This window comes from Neltuma alba, unplaced genomic scaffold (genome assembly GCF_004799145.2).
Source record: "Neltuma alba isolate B1F8T4 unplaced genomic scaffold, ASM479914v2 tig00012002_pilon, whole genome shotgun sequence".
NCBI classification, from domain to species: Eukaryota; Viridiplantae; Streptophyta; class Magnoliopsida; order Fabales; family Fabaceae; genus Neltuma; species Neltuma alba.
In genome coordinates, this window is record NW_021636574.1 from 311534 (window position 1) to 338312 (window position 26779).

The following is a 26779-nucleotide window of genomic DNA, read 5'->3' on the forward strand; positions in this document are numbered from 1 at the left end:
TTGTTGGTAATGATACGTGATAGATAGTAGATAAGAAGAGAAGAAGATTTTTCAAAACATTTCAAAACAAAAAATGAAAAACACAAAAATAATAATAAGAAAACATGAAAAAGTTGTTTTGGTTTTTTAGTTTTTAAAAACATGTTACTGTTTTTTGTTTTTTAAAACAATAAACTAAAAACAAATTACCAAACAAATTTTTTTTATTTTTCTGTTTTTAAAAACAAAAATTGTTTTCAAAACAAGAAACCAAACAAGCTTGCACTGCTAGAAAAAAGACTTTTAACGGCGGTTAAATAAGGTTTTTCATGGCAGTTTAAGAGGTGTAGTGGATACTAGTAACATTGAAAGGAGAATAAAATACGGCTGTTGTAAACTGCTGTAAAAAATTGATTTTTCATGGCGGTTTTACAAAAACCGCCGTGGAAAGTTGAATTTACATGACGGTTTTATAAAACTGTCGTGGAAAGTTGAATTTCCACGGCGGTTATTAATACAAGCGCCGTTATAAAAGTTTTTAAAGATGGTTATACAAATAACCGCCACTAAGAACTCAGTTTTTCTCTTTACATATTACGTAAATTTCTTTTACTACCTCTCTGTAGTTTACAAATCCAAAATCAACTAGCAGAGCAAAAGAATATGCAGAACAATTTCAAGATGACCATATGAACACTAATATCCATTCTCATTGAATCACCAAATATATCATCAAACAATCAACTAATAGTTAGGGTGTGTTTGATATGAGGGATTTGGGAGGGAGGAGAGGGAAGGGGAGGGATTTTAATCATTTTTCCTTGTTTGGCAACACACAAATTTTAGGAGGGGAGGGAAAATTTTTTAAAATTTCCCCTCCCCTCCCCTCCTCAACTTCCCCTCCAAAATTGGGAGGATTTGGAGGGAAAGGGTAATATTTTGTCATATTATGACCATTATGCCCATATTTTGTCATGTTGTGACCATTATGCCCACGCCTTAAATAAAATAAGAGCAAAATTGTCCATATTAAAATATTTTCCCTCCCCTCCCCTCTTTTTTTATAAATCCAAACAAGATAATATTAAAATCCTTCCACTACCCTCCCCTCCCCTTCCTCTCATTGAGCCAAACATACCCTTAGTAATCAAACTATGAACCACAATGTGAGGAATGACCTAACTATTTCATAGTTTCAAAATTCCGTAGCAATGTTGTTGACAAAGTGTTCCTCATCAAGTTGACTTTCTTCATGTCATATGGTATAGCATCTTGGAATGCCTGTAAATAAAAAATAACAGTCATTAGTCCACTTGATAAAAAATGTGAAAAGAATTGAAGAATTACGTACAATATAACCTATATTTATCTCGTCTAATTTCTTAGTCACCACTGTCTTAATGATGTCATTTATGTAACAAATGACATAATATTCTTTGCATATGTGACATTTGCAAATAAACGCTTAAATTGTGGTATTATTGGAAAATACTATAGAACCTTCAAAGAAGGACCTTTGGTCATCTCATTACAATCACCATCGTCTTTCTTAACTTTGTATTTTAAAGTTTCACATTTAGGACACTTATTCAATTCTTTATACTTATTTCTGAACAATATACAGTCATTAGGGTATACATGTATCTTCTCATATTCCAAACCCATCGGATACAAAATTTTCTTTGCCTCATATATTCGTTTTGGAAGTGAATTCTCTTTTGGAAGAATATCACTCTTTCATGAAACTAGCATCGGTCCAACCATTTCTTGCTGTCAAGTTCATCAATTTTAACACGGCTGTCAACCTTGTGTAATCATCTTTACATCCTGGATACAAAAGCATCTCTGCATCACTACACAAGGTTTCACATGTGGGAGAGAACTATGTAGATGACTCAGACCATATGTCACGAAACATATCTAAAATTCTATTACCAAAGTTTTCATTCATAACTTTCTTCTTTCTAGACAATGTAATCTTTCTAATTTCTCCATGCCATATCTAATTTGTATACCTTAAATTTATCCCATCACAGATAAGATGCTCTCTTATCTCAAGAATACTGTGCCGACTATTATTTAAACATTTGACACAAAGACAATAATACAATCCATCTCTTTTACTAGAGACATTTCTTTGAGCAAACTCAAGAAACTTTTCAATCCCATTCTCATATTCTTTGCTAATTCTCTTAGCTTTTATCCAACTATAATTCATTACTCTAGAGAGTCAATGAGCATAATTGTAATTACTTTTAAAAATTAGATTAAGTAATTTCTAAAAAAAATAGTCATATATAGTGAATAAGCGAAAATGTTGATAAAAATATATAATCAAACAAGCATATATAGGTTTTGTAAAATAGTTAATAATAAATTATTTTTATTATTTTAATCAAAATCAAAACTATTCTTCATAACATATTTCAACATGCATAAATAATATAAAAAATTTAAATTAATTTAATATAATTTCTTTTAGAACACCTGCTTCTAATTTAATGTCATAGAAAAAATTAAATTAAATTTGTACATAAAAGTTAGCTTTTTTGCACAAATAAATTAAAACACACACTTAAAGAAGTAAATTTTTGTAAAAATATTATTTCCTTTAAGTATTCCATTCTAATTTTCCCTATAACAAATTCCAAATTATTTAAAAAATGGACAAATCAATCAATCAACCAAACCAACAATATATAATTAGCAAAGATAGGATAAATATGAAGAAATATAACAAATAAAACAAAAGTAACAATTTAATCTCAAACCAATTCAATGAATAAATATTCTTAAAGCTAAAACTTCTGAATCCAAAACAGGAACACAAATAATATCCATTTACCATAAAATTTTAAACAATACTTTACTATCAATTAAAGTTCATAACAAAAAAAAATTTCACAAAACACTGAATAGATTGTTTATCAGTAAATTGTCAAGTTTATTACAAAAAAATACCAAAAATTCAAAATAAATATCAAAAAATTATAAAAAATAATCAACTTTAAACATTTAAGCATGTTTCTAATGCTGTATAGAGGAAGGAATTGAGGTTTTCTAACAACAAATATCACCAATCAACACCTCAAGCACATAAAAAACGTAAAATAAACAATGCAAGACATCCAAAATGTAAAGCCAATCAACCCATTTGAAATACAATAGATTTTTATGGTCAAAATATTCAAGAAACCAAGAAAAAATGAAAAGAATGAAAGAAGAGGATACTCACTCAATGGAGACAATTCAAATGCGAGAAGATGGGCAGTAAAGATGGTAGCAAGCAACCATATACTACTAGAAAAAAGACTTTTAACGTCGCAAAATAACGGTGGTTAAGCAGAAAAACGACGTGGAAAAAAAGGCGGTGGCATTTTTGTAAATAAGTTGAATGTGTCATTATTTTCCACAGCGGTTTTTAAGAAAACCGTTGTGGAAATAATTTTTAACGGCGGTTATTTAAATAACGGCCATTAAAAACACTTTCCACAGCGGTTTTCTTAAAAACCGCCGTGGAAAGTGTGTTCATTAACCCTACGGCCTCTCGCGTTCGGTCATCCTTTCTCAGTTCTTTCTCGGTTCTTCAGTAGTGCGCTGTGGTCCCCCTCTATCCCACCACCAAAAAACTGCCATTACCGGCCATTCCCCCTACTACCCCACCATTTAAACTCCTCTATTGAGCTTGTGGTGTCTTGTTGCCGTCCGCCGCCGTTCGAACGCCCCTCATTTCGCATTTGAATCTTCTCTACTCTATGAGTATCCTCTTCTTTCATTCTTTTCAATTTTTCTTGGTTTGTTGAATGTTTTGGCCATTAAAATCTGTTGTATTTGAAATGGGTTTGTTAGTTTTACATTGTGGTTGACTTGTATTGTTCATTTTGCAATTTTTATGTGGTTGAACCGTTGATTGGTGGGCATTGGATGTGAGAAAACCTTAATTCCTTCTTATATACAATATTAGAAACATGTTTAAATGTTTGAAGTTGATTAGTTGTGAAGTTTTTAAATTTTTAAATTTTTTTATAATTTTTTTATATTTATTTCGAATTTTTGGTAATTTTTTTGTAATAAATATAAGAATTTAGTAATAAATAATCTGTTTGTTATTTTGTGTTTTTTTTTCTTCGTTATAAACTTTGATTGATAGTAAAGTGTTGTTTAAAATTTCACTGCAAATGGATATCATTTGTGTTCCCGTTTTGAATTCAGAAGTTTTAGCTTTAAAAATCTTTATTAATTGAATTGGTTTGAAATTGAATATTTTTTATTTGTTATATTTCTTCAAGTTTGTTATATTTTTTCAAATTTATCATGTTGAAATATGTTATGAACAATATTTTTTTTGTTTATTAAAATAATTTTTGTTTAACTATCAACATTGAAATATGTTATTTTTACTTTTGTTTTATTTGTTATATTTTTGGATTCATGTTGATTAAAAATTTTGAATTTTTTTTCTAATTTGGTGTTTAATTTGTATATAGTTGTTAAGGGGAAATTTTGTCAAATTTTTGATTTTTAAAAAAGAGACATTCCCTTTAATTTGTAATTAAGTGTTAGTCAATTTTAATTTATTGACTAATATTTAATGATTTTATTATTTCAATATTTGAATTAAGGAATTAGAATTGACCTTGACAACTATATTCACTGACTCTGTAGAATAATGGATCGTAATTGGATGAAAGCTAAGAGAATTAGCAAGGAATATGAGGATGGGGTTGAAAGGTTTCTTAAGTTTGTTCAGAGAAATGTCCATAGTAAAAGAGATGGATTGTACTATTATCCTTGTGTCAAATGTTTAAATAATAGTCGACGGAGTATTTCTGAGATAAAAGAGCATCTTATATGTGATGGGATAAATTTGAGGTATACAAATTGGATTGGCATGAAGAAATTAGAAAAACTACACTGTCTACAAAAGAGAAGGTTGTGAATAAAGAATTGGTGATAGAATTTCGGATATGTTTTGTGACATAAGGTTTGAATCCTCTACATAGTTCTCTCCCACTTTTGAAATTTTGTGTAGTGATGCAAAGATGCCTTTATATCTAGGATGCAAAGATGATTACACAAGATTGACAACTGTGTTGAAATTGATGAACTTGAAAGCAAGAAATGGTTAGACCGATACTAGTTTCACAGAATTACTTGAACTGCTAAGTGATATTCTTCCAAAAGGGAATTTACTTCTGAAACAAATGTATAAGGCAAAGAAAATTTTGTGTCAGATGGGTTTGGAATATGAGAAGATACACGCATGTTCGAATGACTACATATTATTTAGAAATGAGTATGAAGGGTTGAATAAGTGCCCTAAATGTGGGATTTCAAGATACAAAATGAAGAAAGATGATGGTGATTATAATGAGATGACCAAAAGTTCTCCTTTGAAGGTTCTGTGGTACCTTCCAATAATACCACAGTTTAAGCGTGTATTTGCTAATCCCACAAATGCAAAGAACTTGAGATGGCATTTCAATGAGAAAATATGTGATGGAAAGCTTTGTCACTCGGCAGATTCTCCTCAATGGAAAACAATAGATCAAAAATTTTCTCAATTTGGTGACGAGCCAAGAAATCTTCGGCTAGGGCTTTGTATGGACGGCATTAACCCATATGGTAATCTTAGTAGCATACACAGTGCTTGGCCAGTGCTCCTCATAATTTACAACTTGTCTCCTTGGTTATGTATGAAAAGAAAGTATATCATGTTATCTTTGATGATCTCGGGGCCAAAACAACCAGGAAACGATATCGATGTGTATTTGGCACCTTTGATTGAGGATCTGAAGAAATTATGGGATGAAGGTGTTGATGTGTTTGATGCATATAAACAATAGACCTTCAATTTACGTGACATGATCTTCACCACAATAAATGACTTTTTGGCATATGGAAATTTGTCAGGATACAGTGTTAAGGGGTAGGGATGTTCATGGGCAGTGTTGGGCAGGGCATGCCCCCTGCCCAATGCTCGGCCTGAAAAATGAATTGGCTGCATTTTGCAGCCTGTTGCCCTGCCCTGCCCACAGAAGCCCTAACTATTTTCGGGCTGGGCAATAACGGGTTGGGCAGGACGGGCTTCCAAGCCTAAATAGTGATACCTTAGTGAAAATGTTTTTAGTTAAAGTAAGAGTATCTTATAACAACTATAAAGAAATAAATACTTGAATAAACAATAAATTCAACAAATCAATAACTTCGATTTGTCTTAAATTGATATATCTTTTAATACAATACTAAAGTGAGCTTGCTTTTGCATCTTTGCAAGACAACTAACAATGAAAACAAACTAAAAGATACTAAACCAGATTAGAAAAACATTAAAAAGATACTAAAAAGGAAGAATTATGCATACCACTAAATGTATCTATGGCAAATGGAAGATGGGAGAATAATATATAATATTATATAAATATATATTATATCATTATAAGTATTTCTAGAAAAAAAAGAATTATAAATATACATATCACGGGCAGGGCCAAACGGGCAGGGCAGCATACCGTGCCCCCAGCCCAGCCCTGCCCATAATATGCCCAGCCCAAAAATGCCCATTTTTCTTTGGGTTGTTTTTTTTTTCAGGTTGGGCAAGGCCATTTTCTCGCGGGCTCGGGCGGGCATGCCGGGCTAGCGGACTTAATGAACACCCCTATTAAGGGGCATAAAGCATGCCCAATATGCGAAGAAGGCACCCACTATATGCAACTTAAACATGACAAGAAAACGGTATACCTTGGTCACAGAATGTTTCTTAGTCGGTATCACCCTTACCGTAGATTGAAAAAGGCACTTAATGGCTCACAAGAATATGAAATGGCTCCAAGACCATTAACTGGAGAAGAAGTTTATCAATGGGTGGATGGAATTAATGTGGTCATCAGTAAGAAGAAGAAGAAGACTGCCGGTGAGAGGAATATATGGGAAAAAAAGATCTACCTTTTTTTATCTTCCATATTGGTAAAGTCTTGATGTGAGGCATAGTCTAGATGTGATGCATGTAGAGAAGAATGTGTGTGAGAACCTTGTTGGTACACTTTTGCATATAAGTGGAAAGACTAAAGATAGAATCAATACAAGACGAGACTTAGTTGAAATTGGAATAAAAAATGTCCCCCACCCATAAGAAAGAGATGGTAAGAGGGCTTATTTACATCCAGCTGTGCACACATTATCAAAAGAAGAGAAAATAAGTTTCTGTGGTTTTGTCAATAGTATTAAGGTGCCACAAGGTTATTCTTCTAATTTAAGCAAACTTGTTTCAATGCAAGATTTGAAGATAACGGGAATGAAGTCTCATGATTGTCATGTATTGATGCAACAATTACTTCCACTTGCTATTCAAGGCATTATGAAAACCGATGTGAGAAATACTATTACAAGACTTTGTATGTTTTTTAGTGCCATTTGCAGCAAAGTCATTGATCCTGCTGAGTTGGATGAATTAGAAAATGAAGGTTATATGATCCTCTCTCAATTAGAAATGCAGTTTCCTCCATCATTTTTTGATATTATGGTCCACTTGATAGCTCATCTTATGCGAGAGATAAGACTTTGTGACCCTGTGTGGTTAAGATGGATGTACCCTTTTGAGAGATACATGAAAATCCTAAAAGGGTACTCTAAGAATCCTTATCGGCCTGAGGCATCAATTGTTGAGAGATATGTAGCTGAGGAGGCAGTTGAGTTTTGTAACGCATATCTTGATAGGGTAAAGGCAGTTGGTCTTCCTCAATCTCAACATGATCAGGGGAGAAGAAGCAAGGGAACACGGGGTGTCATAGTGAGGTCTATGTCAAGAGAAGTTGTAATGCAGGCACATCTATACATTTTAAATAACACGGATGAAGTTTTGCCTTACTTGAATGCTCACAAGAATATGCTGAAGAACTTGAATCCAAGAAAGAACAATATGCAACTAGCTAATGAACATAATAAGTCATTTGTAGAGTGGTTCAAGCGAGAAGTGTTAAAAGATGACAATCCTTCTGAGACAATACAGAGGCTAGCTACAGGGCCTTCTTTTGAGGTTTTGTGTTGGGGTGGATATGATATAAATGGTTATTCTTTTTACACAAAAACCCAAGACGATAAGAGTACTATGTAGAATAGTAGGGTGATAGTAGTAGCCGAAGCTATGCATTTTGCTAGTTCTAAAGACAGAAACCCAATGTTGGCGGCAATGTCCTATTATGGAATAATAGAAGAGATATGGGAGGTTAGTTATACCAAGTTTAAAGTTCCCGTCTTCAAATGTAAGTGGGTCAATAGTAATGCTATGCAAGTGGATGAAGAATTTGGATTTGTTTCAGTCGATCTTGAGAGGTTTGGATATGGAGATGAGCCACTTATTTTGGCAAGTCAAGGAAAACAAGTGTTCTTCGTTCCTGATCTAGCAAAAAAAAAAATTTCCTATCATGCTTCAAGGTAAAAGGCAAGGAGTTGATGGAGATGATGGTGACTTAGAACTTAATCTTGATGAAACCCCACCTTTCACAGCTACTCACTTAAAACAGTTGAATTAGATTTGGTAGATGATGACTGTGCTGTTAGAGATGATCATTGTGAAGGAATTTGGGAGGATAATCGTTGTAAGGCTTAAATGAATTATTTGATGTTTTTTTTTGCTAAATACACTTAATAATGTTTTATATCAACTTGATATTTCTTATTCTTACATTTATTAATTTGTTGTTCTTTAAACAGGAAATAGACGGATCCGGTCAACAAGGTTTTGGTGACGACAGCTCTTTTACTAGCCAGAGAAAGGGTAGAGGGCCAACCCGTATGAGGCATTTGGCTTTACGTGATGAGACCACACAGCCTATGAGGATTACAGTGGAATTTGATGATGATTTGAAGCCTATAAGAAAGATTGGGGCTCAATTTACTAGTTATGTGGGTTATGTTGCACGTAGTAAGATTGACATTCCTAGCTGGAAGAAGGTGGACAAAGATTTGAAGCAAAACATTTGGGAGGATATATTAGTATATTGTGAATTGTTTTCTCTACTTGTTTCAATTATAGTTGCTTATTTACTTTATAACTCTATGCTATTATTGTATTGCAGCTGACATTTGATATTCCTGCCACTGAGCAAATGAGAGACCATCTGTTTAAGCAACTTGATGAACGGTGGAGGGATTTTAAGGCCATGCTTACAAAACATTATATTCATGGAAAAAGAAAGGGTGAGCATCCTAAGGAATGATATTCGTTTATTAGTGACGAGGCATTGGAGAGTTTTGTGAAGCAACGTGAAGACCCTACATTTCAGGTCTGGTTTCTTCAAACTTAGTTTTTAATCAGGTCATATTTTATTTAACTAAACTAACTTTGTCGAATTTGTTTTATTGTCATAGGCATTGAGTCAGAAGAACAAACAAATATCTAAGCAGAATGTATACCCACATACCATGTCTCGTGCAGGGTATGGTGGGTTGGAAAGAAGTATGATGGAGGAATGAATGAAGAATGCACAGATGGCTGCTGCTTCAGATCCTACTGGCTATATTCCACCTATTAAGCGTCCTTCTCGCCAAGAAAAATGGAAGGCAGCGAGGATTAAAAAGGCTCAATACATTACTCCACAGTCTGCTACTGTTGCTAAGAGGATTGTAAGTAATATTTAAGAATTATGCTTCATTAATTGTTTTTTTTCAATTATCTTAAATTGAATTTGTTGCTTTAAAATGTTACAAGATACACTTGAGGAGCAATCATCTCAAGGTATATTCATCCCTCAAGTACAGATGGATATCTTGGCCACTGCTATTGGAAAGGCTGACCATCCCGGCAAAGTCAGAGGGACCCCTAAAGGGATTGGCATTAAAGAATTTTTTGGCTATGCTTCACGAAGAAGCACTAGATCATCCTCCGCTAACATGGTATCTAAAGAGGAGCTCGACCAATGACTACAGGAAGAAACAGAGAGATTTTGAGCTGAACTAAGTCAACAATACATGGCAGAGATGCAAAAGATACGTGATGAATTCGATGCCAATTTTCAATAAACTCTAATGATGATGGGCACGAGCAGATTCCAGATGCCCCGAGTATCTGAAGCTTCCCAGGTAATAATCACACATCTTTTTAAATCTTCTAAAGGTTCATTTGATCCATTTAAACTTATTTAATGTTCCTTAACTAATTTCATATTATGTTTCAGGATTTACATGTGATAAAAAGTGAGAAGGGCAGTAATAATCAGACACAGCAACTGACAGTGTCTGACCCTGACCCTAGCCCTGACCCTGTTGAAGACAATGGGATGCCGTGTACTCTCTATGTGGATTATGAAAATTCACCTGTTCATGTTACTAGTGGTCGAGCATTCATGGGCACAACGATTCACGGTAACAAAATTCCGAGCAATCAAGCAAGGGTGACAGTGGAGAGAATTGTTCGTGGTTAGGGGGGTACACTAGTGCCCAATCCTATTGATGAGGTTTGACTCTTGGCCCAAGCTAAAGGACATTTCATTTTGTGGCCAAAGAGACTTATTGCAAAGCCAATGGTGAAGAAGGCGGTAGCGAAGAAGGCCACAACGAGCGCATTATCAGATCCTGTACTCTTGCCTCTTCCTGGTGATGTTGCGCTTATGTATTCCAGTTTGGAGGTTCTTCATTCCATGGTGCCAAACATGGATAAACCTGTTACTTTTAAGATACCGTTGGGGATTGTGGGTTCAGATATAACATACAATTTCACCATTGACAAGAGGGACCTCATTTAGTTCCTCAACTTTGAGAAGCTTGATATAGTCTTCATGCAACTCGCTATTTTGTAAGTTACAATATCATTTTCTTATTTCATGTTATACTTTGTGCATGCCCTAATGTTTTTTATTTGAACAACAGGCACTTTAATCAAATCTGTCGAAATGGAGGACTTGAAGGAACATATGGTTTATGTGTCCTTAAAGGGTGCAGAAAGAGTTTAATACTGTGGAAGCGAGATCAATCTACATAATGACCACAATGACTCAGACTAGAAAGCCAATATATTTTGCACCTTACGTGGAAGGGTAAGTGTATTATTGTATTTGGGATACACAAGTTGTATGTGTCGGATTTGTCTTTTGCAGTTATCATTGGACTCTAATTGTTTATATCCCTTTTGATAACAAAGTTTACTGGTTTGATTCACTCTGTGGAAGTCCATCCGAAGAAACCAAAGATGTCATCGACACGTTATTTTATGTTTATATATTTATTACTTGTGAAGTTTATAAAAACATGCTCTAATATCATTTTCTTCTATACTGTTGATAGGGCTTTTCATAGTTTTAATGTTGTGACGATTAAACAAAATAGACAAGCACTAAGATGGATTCTTCCAAAGGTATATGTTGTTTTGAACTAACTTTTAAACATTTTTAGATGAATTAAAGTTAATGTTTATAATCAATAATGTCTAATATTCAATTTTGTATCTCATTTTGTTAGTACCATTGTCAACAAAGACATGTTGAATGTGGATATTATGTTATCCGCTACATGAATGACATCATTGAGACAGGAACGACTGAGAAATTAGATGAGGTAAAGATGAGTTACGTTGCATGACGTTCTTCAATTCATTTCACATTTTTGATTGAGTTTACTATGTTATTTTTGATTAACAGGTATTTTAAAATACTGCGCCATATCTCATGGATGACATCAACTTGATGAGGGACACTTTATTAACAACATTGATACAAACTATTGAAATTTAGCTTTCAAATAGTTAGGTCATTTCTCAAAAAATTCATTGTTAGATGTTTTCTCTTGGTTCCCTCTTATACATGTTCATGATTTCTATTGTACAGAGAAGTAGTTACTTCTTTTTCAGAATTGCTGGTCCTAGCCTATAGTGTTCTTTGGTCTTAACCCCCTAGTTCTATTGGCCGGTTTCTCTATTTTCGCTTTGTGTAAAAGAAATTTCAATGATGTATATATATTAACTAGCTAATTGATCTTGTTCTGCGTATTCTGCACTGCCTACATTTATTTGGAACTGTAAACTGCAGAGTGGTGAAAATGAAAACTGAGCAGAATTTAAAAAAAAATACTTTTAACGGCGGTTATATGTATAATCACCGTTAAAAACATTTTCCACGGTGGTTAAACAAAAAACCGCCGTGGAAAGTTAGATTTCCACAGCAGTTACAAAAAAAACCGTCGTGGAACGTCGCCTTCAAAACCGCTGTGAAAAGCCACTATTAACCGCTATGAAAAGCCTTTTTTCTGGTAGTGATAAGTGAAATGGAGGAGTTTAAATGACGGGAAAGAGGAGGGAATGGCTGGTAATGTAGTTCGGTGGTGGTGGGACAAAGGGGGACCACAGCATACTGATAATAAACTGTGAAAATGTGAAAAAGAACCCTATCGCGGTATATTTTGAAACTTTCCACGGCATTTTTCTTAATAATCACCATGGAAAGTGAACAGACACGGAATTTATTTACAAAAATGTTACTGCTTTTTTTTCACGGTGTTTTTTTTTTTATGAAACATCAGGGTATCCATCGATGGACCCGGTGACTAATTCCTTCGTTGGCTTGTAGGCACCTCGATGGGTGGGACAGCTGGCCTGGGGTTTTAAAGCTTTTCCATGTCCAAGACAAGGATTGAACCCTCGACACTTGGTTAAGGGAGGATGAGCCCCTACCGCTCAACCACACCACCCGGGTTTCTTTTTAACCATCGTTGTTTTGCATCGTTATATGTATTTTTTTCTATTAGTGCCGTACATCTCTCTTTTAATTTGTGCTGACTGCTGAAGGCATGCCCCCGTCTATACTAATGAGATATTGCATAGAAATTTCCCTATCAATTTAAGGCCGTCTCTGCTTTCCGGATGAACTGAAAAACATTTATCTTATTGAATATTTTAGGATTTTTCAAAATTTTCTCAGTAAAATAGAGTGCAAGATTATGTTTGATTGAGCAAATCTAAGAACAAAAATTTGTTTGTAAAGATACTCAAGCAATTTTTGCATGATCAATATAAAGAAGCTTGAAAAGTGATCTCTAAAAGATTTCTTGACTATAAAATTGTTAATACTCTAAACCATATGCTACAAAGAAACAAAACTGTGTTTTGCAGCTGTTTAATATAACCACTGCTAATCTTAATTTCTATGAGATACTCGTCTTTACTTTTCCATGATTGATGAAGAAAGATTTTCACTGAAAAAAAAACACTCTAAGAAGAATATATGAGTACGTTGAAGCTCTAATACTCAAATTAATAGTATATATGACAGACTTTGGCTCATGATGAATGATTTTCAAATAACTAGCTGACGTATTAGGGATTGTGATTAACGTGTTAATTCCTTCACACAAGTAAAATTTATTCTGCCATAAAACTCCTTCACGTATTAGGTAACATAGCTAATGTGTTGATAAAAAGACAAGCAAATCAAATCTTTGGAAGGGCCAACAAGAATCTTGTTCCGATTATTTAACTTGACTGGGAAAAAAGCCAAAGATAAATTAATAATGTTGAGTGATCCTTTTGCTCAATAATAAAAGGAACAAGCTAAGTCACAAGAATTGTTTTTTTTTTTTTTAACCTTTTAATCTCTAATTCTACATTTAGTACGAGGGAAATGGAGAGGAGGGGAGAAATTTTTGTAACAAACTTGATTTAAAAAATTAAAAAAATGGAGTTTTAAATTTTAATAAAAAAGATGTAAGATAAACAAGTAATAAAAATTAATTAAAAGATTTAACTTCACTTCTTCAATTTTTTAAAACATGTCCACTGAAATTTTTCCTCTCATTCCCTTCTCTCCATTCCCCTTCATACCAAATGAACCCTAAGAAAAAGTAACAAGTTATTGAAGGATGATATCAGTCTAAGAGTTATTTGAGATACCATCATCTTGTTTTGAGTGAGATATAAGAGGTGAAAAAAGCATTGTAGTGGCTCGTGTGGCTAAGCCGACAAAGTTCATTCTACTGGGATCAATGCCTGTTGGTTATTTTCTGTAACATAAAATTTACATGTACTTTACATAAACCTAGAAAACCACCATGGTTTTATAATTACCTCATATTTTTAACCTTAACTAGATATTCTTCCTCAATTAAAATCACCATTTTGTAAAAGGGTAGTTTCAGAAACAAATATTAATTACTGCCTATATTTTTATTTAACAAAAGTGCACTGTCAATAAGAACCCTAAAGCCATCAAATTTTACTTTATAAAATAAAAGAAATAAAAGTAGTTGTTATGAGTGTAAGATATTATGTTACCCCCTAAAAAAGAGGATTAGATTCATGTCTCTGTTACCGTACACTTCATTAGATTCGTGTCTCTATAATCCCAAATGAGGTTAAAAAGCAGATTATTCATGTTTTATTAAGGCAAGTGATGGTACATATTGACAAAATATTTTAAAATACAATTAACATAATGAACAAGTAGTTAATACTGAATGAATTTTTTGGGGGGGGGGTGCACAAAGTTCATGTAAAATATTATGACTAAACCAATATTTTAGTTTAAAAATAGATTTTAGCAGTAATATGTAGTTGATAATAAATTCGTTCCAAACAGGAATTAAGACGCAAGATCATAGTTTTCTTGAAAAATATCCATAAGAGTGCTTAATAACTGAATAGATAACCATAGTTTTGGGTTCATAATTTATTTTAGCTTGCATAGAGGTGTTTGGATTTCTTTTCAAAACATGGTTTTAATTATGAAAGCCATCCAAACCATCCCTAAAATTTTTAAATTTGAAAGACTTGAGAGGAAGGAAAATAAGCAATTTTTTATTCCACTTATTGGATGCTTACCACCACAAGGCTCAAAGCCACGAGTAGGATAACCAGTGGCAATTTTTCCTTCTTCTTCTTCTTGTTTTTTTCCGCCAATTTGGAGGAATCTGCACTAACAATATGAACTTATAAATGAGGTTAAACTTGTAATTTTCTTAATAGATTTTTCATGTCATTATGTAACAAGACCATTGACAGATACCAAATTTTTGAATGGTTTATGAACCAGCTTGGGGGAACTGTTTTCAAAGGTATAATGATAATGGTTTACTAACGATATAATGATGATTGTATTTAACGGCCTACATGGTGCTACTCCCCTTGTTATTGTGGTCGAATGGGCTTTTGGAGCCCAATTTCCTTGTGTTCCACTTTTCAGCCTAAGGGCATGCTTTGTCTTATTAAAAGCAATATTGTTTCTTACCGGGAAAAAAAAGGAGTCTCATTCAAGGCATTATCAAATACTAAACATAAGCATTTCTCGCAATTTGGTTCATCATATTATGAGAGACTAGCTCAATCTCTGTTAATTTTTAAACTCAATCTCTGTTAATTTTTTTTTTATAGGCACAAGTATTTTCTTATTAGAGGAAATTCTATTCGAAACATTATTGGCACTAAATATGGGCACATTTCTCAACAGAAATTCAAATATTGATTCATCACATTATGGAGAGCTAGTCATTCTATTATACTCAACCTTGTTGGCAGCCCTGTTAGCGGTGTTTAGGTAGAAATAAAACTATAGTTCTAAAATCATTTTTACAGTATAAGAAGTAAATATGTGTAGTACAATTTTATAATTTTTTAGGGAACAATTGTATTCTTAAAGTTTTTTTTGGGATCAATTTTAACCTCACCATTAAATCCTCAAAAAGTCTGTTAAATGATTGTGCATCAAGCACCATAAGTGTTTGTTTTCATGATTTTTTAGGGTGCTAGATGCACGTACTACAGAATAATTTAGTGTGCTAGATGTATCTTAAAAAATATTTTAAGATATTAGATGAATCACAAAATACTAAGTTATGAAACCCACTTAAAAAAATATTTTAAAGTGCTAGGCCAACAGTAACCCTATAAATTTTAAGCTGTTTGGTATGCACATGTTTGATTCCATATGGAACCTAAATCCAGCAAAAAGGTGAAAAAATTGGCTTTCATTGCCTGCGCAGAGCCATGGACAAGGGTAAGATTCCAAAGAACCCATGTTTCCGACCCTTCCGGCCCTCCACTATAACATTCAATAATACACATTATTAAAGAGGGTAAAACTTAAATCCATTATCTCTCACATTTATAGTATTTTTTTAAAAAAAATATTCTTATTAATTGTAAGGATTTCCCATCAAGAAATAATTTCAATGCATATGATTCAAGATGGTAGTTTAAGAAAGTGGACATGCCTTTGTTACTATTAACCAACTTAATTAATTTTTTTAATTTTGTCAAATTAGTTATTAAACTCTTATACTGAGGATTGGAAGTAGTATGACCTAATCAAGCCTTTAATTTTCATAGCATTAATTCCAATGTCACATTTTCACTCCCATTTACATTTTCATTTCCTTAAAAACTATTGCAACATATTAAACATACCCATTTAGCGTTATATAAACATATAATTGAGTCATAAGTTGTATATATAAATTATTTACATTTTAGAGTTATGTTTAAAAATCATCTTTTTTTTTAATAATATTTAGTTTGAACTATGCACTACCAGAAAAAAGGCTTTTAACGGCGGTTATTAATGGTTTTTCACATCAGTTTTGGAGGCAAAGTTGATACAGTTGATGTTGAAAAGTTTACAAAACACGGCGGTTGAGAACCGCCGTGGAAAATTGATTTTCCACGGTGGTTATTAACAAAACCGCCATGGAAAATTTAACTTTCAACAGCAGTTTAATTAATAACTGCTGTTATAGTGTTATTTTCCATGGCAGTTTTTTACATAACCGCCATGGAAAAGAGTTTTAACAGCGGTTATTTAAATAACCGCCATTAAAATTTATTTAGTTTTTAAAAAACATTCTACGTGATTTTCTTTTTTACCATCCTGCGGTTTACAGTTCCAAATAAATGTAGATAGTACAGAATACGTAGAATAAGACCATATGAACAATTCATCAACTAGCTAGTTAATATATACAGCAAGTATTGGAATTTCTTTTAACATAGGCACAAAGCAAAAATAGAGAACCAAGAGAACTAAGGGGAACCTAAGACCAAAGTATAGGAACATGTATAGGAACCAAGAGAACCGGCATCTTGAAAGAAAACTAACAACTTCTATCTATACAATAAAAAATAACATAGTGAACTTAATCAAAAATATGAAATGAATTGAAGAATGTCATGCAATGTGACTTATCTTTACCTCGTCTAATTTCTTAGTCACCCCTGTCTCAATGATGTCATTCATGTAGCGAATAACATAATATCCACATTCAACATGCCTTTATTGACAATGGTACTAACAAAATGAAATATAAAATTGAATATTAGACATTGATTATAAACATTAACTTTAATTTATCTAAAAAGGTTTAAAAGTATATATTTAGCTCAAAACAACATACTTTTGGGAGAATCCATGTTGGTGGTTGTCTATTTTGTTTAATCGCCACAACATTGAAACTATAAAAAGCCCTATCAACAGTATAAAAGAAAATGATATTAGAGTATATTTTTATAAACTTCACACGTAATAAATATATAAACATAAACTAATGTGTCGATGACATCTCTGGTTTCTTCAGATAGACTTCCACAGGGGGAATCGAACTAATAAACTTTGTTATCAAAAGGGGCACAAACAATTAGAGTCCAATGATAACTGCAAAACAAAAACCATGTTAATTATAATCATACGCATACAACTTGTGTATCTTAAATACAATAATACACTTACCCTTTCACGTAAGGTGTCAAATATATTGGCTTTCTGGTCTGAGTCATTGTGGTTATCATGTAGATCAACCTCACTTCCATAGTATTAAGCTCTTTCTGCATCTTTTAAGGACACATAAAACCGTATGTTCCTTCAAGTCCTCCATTTCGACAGATTTGAGTAAAGTGCCTGTTGTTCAAATAAGAAACATTAGGACATGCATAAAATATAACATGAAATAAGAAAATGATATTGTAACTTACAAAATAGCGAGCTGCATGAAGACTATATCCAGCTCCTCAAAGTTGAGGAACTGAACGAGGTCCTTCTTGTCAATGGTAAAGTCGTATGTTATATCTGAACCCACAATCCCCAGCGGCATCTTGAAAGTAATGAGCTTATTCATGTTTGGCACTACGGAATAAAGAACCTCCAAACTAGAATACATAAGCGCAAGGTCACCAGGAAGAGGCAGGAGTACGGGGTCTGATGATGTGCTCTTTGTGGCCTTTTTCACTGCCGCCTTCTTTACCACTGACTTTGCAATAAATCTATTTGGCCACAAGATGAAATGTCATTTAGCTTGGGCTAATAGTCAAACCTCATGAGTAGGATTGGACACTGGTGTACCGCCCTAACCATGAAGAATCTTCTCCACTGTTACCCTCGCTTGATCGCTCAAAATTTTCTTGCTATGAATTGTTGTGCCCAATAATGCTTGACCATTAGCGACACGAATAGGTGAATTTTCATAATCCACATAGAGAGCACATGGCATTCCATTGTCTTCGACAGGGTCAAGGCTAGGGTCAGGGTCAGACACTGTTAGTTGTTGCGTCTCATTATTACTGTCCTTCCCACTTTTCTTCATAGGTGAATCCTGAAACATCATATGAAATTAGTTAAGACATATTAAATAAGTTTAAATGGATCAAATGAACCTTTATAAGATTTAAAAAGATGTGTGATTATTACCTGGGAAGGTTCAAATACTCGGGGCATCTTGAATCCACTCGTGCCTATCATCATCATAGCCTGTTGAAACTTGGCATCAAATTCCTTATGTATCTTTTGCATCTTTGCCATGTGTTGTTCACTGAGTTCAACTCAAACTCTTTCTATTTCTTCTTGTAATCGTTGGTCGAGCTCCTCTTTAGATACCATGTTAGCGGAGGATGATCCAGTGCTCCTTCATGAAGCAGAGCTAAAAAATTCTTTAATACCAATCCCTTTAAGGGTCCCCTGACTCTACCGGGATGATCAGCCTTTCCAATGGCAGTGGCCAAGATATCCATCCATCTTTGAGGGACGAATGTAGCTTGGGATAATTGCTCCTCAAGTGTATCCTGTAACATTAAAGCAATGAATTCAATTTAAGATAATTTAAAAAAGCAATTAATGAAGCATAATTCTTAAATATTACTTGCAATCCTCTGAGCAAAAGCAGCAAACTGTGGAGTAATGTATTGACCCTTTTTAATCCTCGCCGCCTTCTATTTTTCTTGGTAAGAAGGATGCTCAATGGGTGGAATGTGGCCAATAGGATTTGAAACAGTAGCCATCTATGCATTCTTCATCCACTCCTCCATCATGCTTCTTTCAAACCCACCATATCCTGCACGAGACATGGTATGTGGGTACATATTTTGCTCAAATATTTGTTTGTTCTTCTAACTCAATGCCTATGACAATGAAACAAATTTGACAAAGTTAGTTTAGTTAAATAAAATATGACCTAATTAAAAACTAAGTTTGAAGAAACCAAACCTCAAATATAGGGTCTTTACATTGCTTCACAAAACTCTCCCATGCCTCGTCACTAATAAACGGATATTGTTCCTTAGGATGCTCACCCTTTCTTTTTCTACGAATATAATATTATGTAAGAGTGGCTTTACAATCGCTCCACTGTTCATCAAGTTATTTAAACAAACAGTTTCTCATTTGCTTAGTGGCGGGAATATCAAATATCAGCTGTAATATAATAGCACAAAGTTATAAAATAAATACGCAATTATAATTGAAACAAATAGAGAAAACAATTCATAATATGCCAAAATATCCTCCCAAATGTTTTGTTTCAAATCTTTGTCCACCTTCTTCCAACTAGAAATGTAAATCTTAATCTTATTGCGTGCGACATAACCCACATAACTAGTAAATTAAACCACAATCTTTCTTATAGGCTTCAAATCATCATCAAACTCCACTATAATTCTCATAGGCTGTGTGGTCTCATCACGTAAAGCCAAATGCCTCATACAGGTTGGCCTTCTACCCTTTCTCTGGCTAGTAAAAGAGCTGTTGTTGCCAGAACCCTGTTGACTGGATCTGTCCATTTCCTGTTCAAAGAACAACGAATTAATAAATGTGAGAATAAGAAATATCAAGTTAATATAAAATATTATTAAGTATGTTTAAACAAAAAAATCAAATAATTCATTTAAGCCTTACAACGATTATCCTCCCAAATTCTTTCACAATGATCATCTCTAACAGCATAGTTATCATCTACCAAATCTAATTCAACTGTTTTAGGTCGAATAGCTATAAAAGGCGAGGTTTCATCAAGATTAAACTTTAAGTCACCATTATCTCCACCAACTCCTTGCCTCTTACCTTGAAGTACAATAGACAATTTCTTTGTTGCTAGATTGGAAACGAAAAACACTTGTTTAGCTTGACTTGCCAAAATAAATAGCTCATCTCCATATCCAAATCTCTTAAGATCGACCGAAACAAGTCTAAATTCTTCATCCACCTGCACAACATTACTATTAACCCACTTACATTTGAAGACAGGAATTTTAAACTTGGTATAACTAATCCCCCATATCTCTTCTATTATTCCATAATAAGACATTGCCGCCAACGTTGGGTTTCTCTCTTTAGAACTAGAAAAATACATAACTTCTGCTACTACCATCACCCTACTGTTCTGCATGGTACTCTTATCATCTTGGGTTTTTGTATAAAATGAATAACCATTTATGTCATATCCACCCTAACACAAAACCTCAAAACAAAGCCCTGCAACTAGCCTCTGTATTGTTTCAGAAGGATTGCCATCTTTTAACACTTCTTGCTTGAACTACTCTGCAAATGACTTATTATGTTCATTAGCCAGTTGCATATTGTTCTTTCTTGGATTCAAGTTCTTCAGCATATTCTTGTGAACATTCAAGTAAGGCAAAACTTCATTCGTACTGTTTAAAATGTATAGATGTGCTTGTATTACAACTTCTCTTGACATAGACCTCACTATAACACCTCGTGTTCCCTTGCATCTCCCCTGATCATGTCGAGATTGAGGAAGACCAACTGCCTTTACCCTATCAAGATATGCATTACAAAACTCAACTGCCTCCTCAGCTACATATCTCTCAACAATTGATGCCTCAAGCCGATAAGAAATCTTAGAGTACCTTTGTAGGATTTTCATGTATCTCTTAAAAGGGTACATCCATCTTAAACACACAAGGCCACAAAGTCTTATCTTTTGCATAAGATGAGCTATCAAGTGAACTATAATATCAAAAAAATAATGGAGGAAAATGCATTTCTAATTGGGAGAGGATCATATAACCTTCATTTTATAATTCATCAAACTCAGCAGAATCAATGACTTCACTACAAATAACACTAAAAAAATACAAAGTCTTGTAATAGTATTTCTCACATCTGTTTTCATAATACCTCGAATAGCAAGTGGAAGTAATTATTGCATCAACACGTGACAATCATGAGATTTTATTCTCATTATCTTCAAATCTTGCATTGAAACAAGTTTGCTCAAATTAGAAGAATAACCTTGTGGTACTTTAATGCTATTGACAAAACCACAGAAACTTCTTTTCTCTTCTTTTGATAATGTGTGTGCATCTGGATGTAAATAAGCCCTCTCACCATCTCTTTCTTGTGGGTGGAGGACTTTTCTTATTCCAATTTTGACTAAGTCTCTTTTTGCATTGATTCCATCCTTAGTCTTTTCACTTATATGTAAAAGTGTACCAACAAGGCTCTCACACATATTCTTCTCCACATGCATCACATCTAGATTATGTCTCACATCAAGAGTTTGCCAATATGGAAGATCAAAAAAGATAGACATTTTTTTTTCCATATATTCCTCTCATCGACAGTCTTCTTTTTCTTTTTACTGAAGACCATATTAATTCTCTCCACCTGCTGATAAACTTCTTCTCTAGTTAATGGTCTTGGAGTCATTTCATATTCTTGTGAGCCGTTAAATGCCTTTTTTAATCTACGGTAAGGGTGATACCAACTAAGAAACCTTCTGTGACTAAGGTATACTGTCTTCCTGCCATGTTTAAATTGCATATAGTGGGTGCCTTTTTTGCATATTGGACATGCTTTATGCCCCTTAACACTGTATCCTGACAAATTTTCGTATGCCAGAAAGTCATTTATTGTGGTGCAAATCATGGCACGTAAATTGAAGGTCTCTTGTTTATATGCATCAAACATATCAATACCTTCCTCCCATAATTTCTTTAAATCCTCGATCAAAGGTGCCAAATACACATCAATATCGTTTCCCAACTGTTTTGGCCCTGAGATCATCAAAGATGGCATGTTATACTTTCTTTTTATACATAACCAAGTAGGCAAGTTGTAAATTACAAGGAGCACTAGCCAAGCACTGCGTGTGCTACTAAGATTACCATATGAGTTAATTTCGTTCGTACAAAGCCCTAGTCGAAGGTTTCTTGGCTCACCATCGAATTAAGGAAATTTTTTGATCTATCTATTGAGGAGAATCTACTGGGTGATAAAGCTTTCCATCATATATTTTCTCATCAAAATGCCATCTCAAGTTCTTTGCATCTGTGGCATTAGCAAATAAACGCTTAAATCATGGTATTATTGGAAGATACCACAGAACCTTCAAAGGAGAACCTTTGGTCATCTCATTATAATCACCATCATCTTTCTTAACTTTGTATCTTGAAATCCCACATTTAGGGTACTTATTCAACCCTTCATACTCATTTCTAAATAATATGTAGTCATTCGGACATGCATGTATCTTCTCATATTCCAAACCCATCTGACACAAAATTTTCTTTGCCTTATACATTTGTTTCGGAAGTAAATTCCCTTTTGGAAGAATATCACTTAGCAGTTCAAGTAATTCTGTGAAACTAGCATCGGTCCAACCATTTCTTGCTTTCAAGTTCATCAATTTCAACACAGTTGTCAATCTTGTGTAATCATCTTTGCATCCTAGATATAAAGGCATCTTTGCATCACTACACAAAATTTCAAAAGTGGGAGAGAACTATGTAGAGGATTCAAACCTTATGTCACAAAACATATCCGAAATTCTATCACCAATTCTTTATTCACAACCTTCTCCTTTGCAGACAGTGTAGTTTTTCTAATTTCTTCATGCCATATCCAATTTGTATACCTCAAATTTATCCTATCACAGATAAGATGCTCTTTTATCTCAGAAATACTCTGTCGACTATTATTTAAGCATTTGACACAAGAACAAGAGTACAATCCATCTCTTTTACTAGGGGCATTTCTCTGAGCAAACTCAAGAAACCTTTCAGCCCCATCCTCATATTCCTTGCTGATTCTCTTAGCTTTCATCCAACTGTGATCTATTGTTTTACAGAGTCAATGAACATAGTTGTCAAGCTCAATTCTAATTCCTTAATTCAAATATTGAAATAATAAAATCATTAAATATTAGTCAATCAATTAAAATTGACTAACACTTAATTACAAATTAAAGGGAATGTCTATTTTTTAAAAGTAAAAAATTTGACAAAATTTCCTCTTAAATATATAACAAAGGAAAAATTAGAGTGAAAGACCAAGAAAAAGTTATACTTATCATAAAGAATCTTAAAAATTGTAATTATTTAAAAGGATAAAAAAATAAACAATTAAATATACAAATACCAAATTAGAAACAAAAAGCACTCAAAATTTTTAATCAAAATTAAAATTTTCTAAACCCCTATTTATCTTATTAAATATATTATAATAAAAATAAAAAATAAAATTATTTTTAAAAATTAGATTAAGTAATTTCTTAAAAATTAGTATATATAGTGAATGAACGAAAATGTTAATAAAATAAAAAAACAAACAAACATATATAAGTTTTGTGAAATAGTTAAACAAAAATTATTTTAATCAACAGTAAAACTATTTTTCATAACATATTTCAACGTGATAAATTTGAAGAAATATAACAAATAAAACAAAAACAAAAATTCAATTTCACACCAATTCAATGAATAAAGATTTTTAAAACTAAAATTTCTGAATCCAAAACGGGAACACGTGTGTTCATGCGTTTCAATTTTTTTAACTTACCAAGTAATTCAAACATCTTTTATTTTTGGAAAAATATTTTTGCAATTTTCGAGACAAAAACTAGTATTGTTCCGATCCTTAATATAAGACCTATTTAACTAATTTGATTAGATTAAGAATGTTAGGTAAATTAGTTAATTATAAGAAATATGACATGTTTTTCTTAAAACACCATAATCATCTTCTTTAATATCATCTCTCCTTCCTCTACTTGATTATGGTTGAGAGAGATCTATAGAGGTAATTTAGAAAAAATTGATAAATATGAGAAATAGATCTTATATTTAGGATCGAAATCAACTCAACAAGTAAGTCTTATATTGAAGACCGTAGGAATATAATATTACTTTAGTCAAAATCAAAATGAACGAATTTTCAAACACACACTAATAAAATTTTTTGCTATTATCTTGAAATATTCCGATGCTATATTAGTCACGTGCACGTTTGGCGGCAACCTTTTTTAAAACGTGCATGTGACTGCTACTAATGTTGAAAATCAAATGGCTGCTCCTCATGCCAATTCTTTTTAAAGGCTGCTTCAATATATTTATTCATTTATAACACAAGAATCAATAGATTGATTGCGGAGAACGTGTTAAATTTTAATCAAGGAAAAAAGGAGGTCCAATTTTTTTAAAATAAATAAAAGTATTGATAAGACAAAGAGTAGATTAAATATATAAACTTATATGATTTACGTTTTGTTTTTTTGGGCGTAAAGGAAAACCGTGCATTAGTAGTATCCATGAGCTTATTCTTGTGTATATTATTCTAAATTAATTCAAGCTGAAAACTTCTTAATTAGGTTAAAACTATAAGCTATATTGAATATAAATTAAATGGACTCGTAATATTATACATTAGCCTGAAATATTAACATAGTAATGACCGTACAATATCCATGCTAAACAAGTTTCAAAAGCTGGTTCTAGTGTCGAATGGAAAAGGTTGACACTTCATGATTTTTATGGTTCAATTTGGGGTCGAACTAGTAACATAACAATTAGATAAAATTTAATAAAAGAAAATCATATTCATATAGAATATATATATATATATATATATATATAAGAAATAAATTCATAATAAGTCTTGTTGCTTACATAATATTATCTTAATGTATGAAGTTTCCAATAAAATAACATCATATAGCTAAAAATGGTCTAAAAATATATCAGAATTTTATGAGGGTCAATTTTATTTTATAAATTCTTCAATTTTTTTCCTGCCATTTTTTATAGGAAAAATTGGGGATAAATCCCTAATTAAAAATTTAATTGGTAAATAGGATCTAAGGATTTTGTGCAACTTAACTTCCTTTAGTGTGCAATTTATCTTCCCTTGTATGCAATAATCTTCCTTTATGTGATGTGCAATTTAATTTCTTTTTGTGCAAATAAAATTATCTTATGTGCAAGTCATCTTCTCTATGTGCAAACTAATTCCTTATATCCAAATAATTTCTTGTGCAACATACTTTACTTTGTGTGTAATTAATTTTTCCTTATGCAATCAATCATCTTAGAACCATTTGCCAATTATATTTGTAAAGTTGGATTTATTCCCATTTTCTCTTTTTTATATTAGCGCAATTTTTTATGTTGGCGCAAAAAACCCTCCGATTTTCTAAAAACCAATTTTCGACCAAATGCCAAGTTCTTGCTTAATGACTGTTCAACTTGACTTGATTATAGAAGTGATTTTCTAATTCAAACCAAGCCGTTAGTAAGTCTAATCAAAATCCGACTAGGTGGACTATCCGGTTCGGTCCATATCTTCCATCAGTGACGCAAAATAAATATCATGAGCCGCACAACGTCCCAGCCGGGGGGGGGGGGGGGGGGGGAATGCATAAAGGTAGAGACTAACGTATGAAAATGTCCTTTTATTGGTTAATATTTAAATGGTTTGAAATTTGTGTTTTTTTTACTCAAGTTTGAAACCCAACGCCATTAATGGGATTGGACGAAGAAGAGCCACCAAACAAGAAAATTTGCTAATTAAGTAAATCAATGGCGTGGGGAGAGAACTATAACTAATTATTGTTTCAGTCTAAAATCAATTTCCTTGGCCCCCGGGGGGGGGGATATATAGTTATTTATAACTAATTGTTTCAATGTAAGATTGATTTTTAAATTTTTTATAGGTGTTTTTTGCTAAGTACATATATGATTCTATTAAAGGCAATTCTGTTTGAGGCATTATCAGGCACTAAATATGGATACTTCTCCCAACTGGACATTGAACCTTGTATTTTTATAGACTAACTCTTTCTGCTAGACTCAACTGTCATACTTTTTTTATAGGTTTTTATTATTATTGCATGAGGAATTCTTGTTGGCTGGGTCAACATAAAGCGAAAGTCTTTTAATGCAGTAAGCTAAGTCAAACAGAAACAAAGAATAATAATACTGTTCGGTTGTTAGGATTGAAAAAAAAGAAATAAAAAAAATGGAAAAGTCTACGTCTCTCTTTTAATTTGTGCTGGCTGCTATGAAGACATGCCATTGCCAGTAATGAGACGCATGTTACAAAGAAATTTCCCTATGTGTGTCTTCACTGGAAACTTTATGATAAGGTTGAATTGAGTATTTACCGAATTTTTTGGATTCCTTTTTCAGGAAGTTAATCTTTTGATCATTTAACTTTTAATTTAGTTATGACTTCATTCCTCTACTATTATTTGATACGACTTAATTTTTAAATTTTTAGCTCACTTGAAACTCAGTTCTTAATGTTTACTCCTTTTGAATATTTTATCC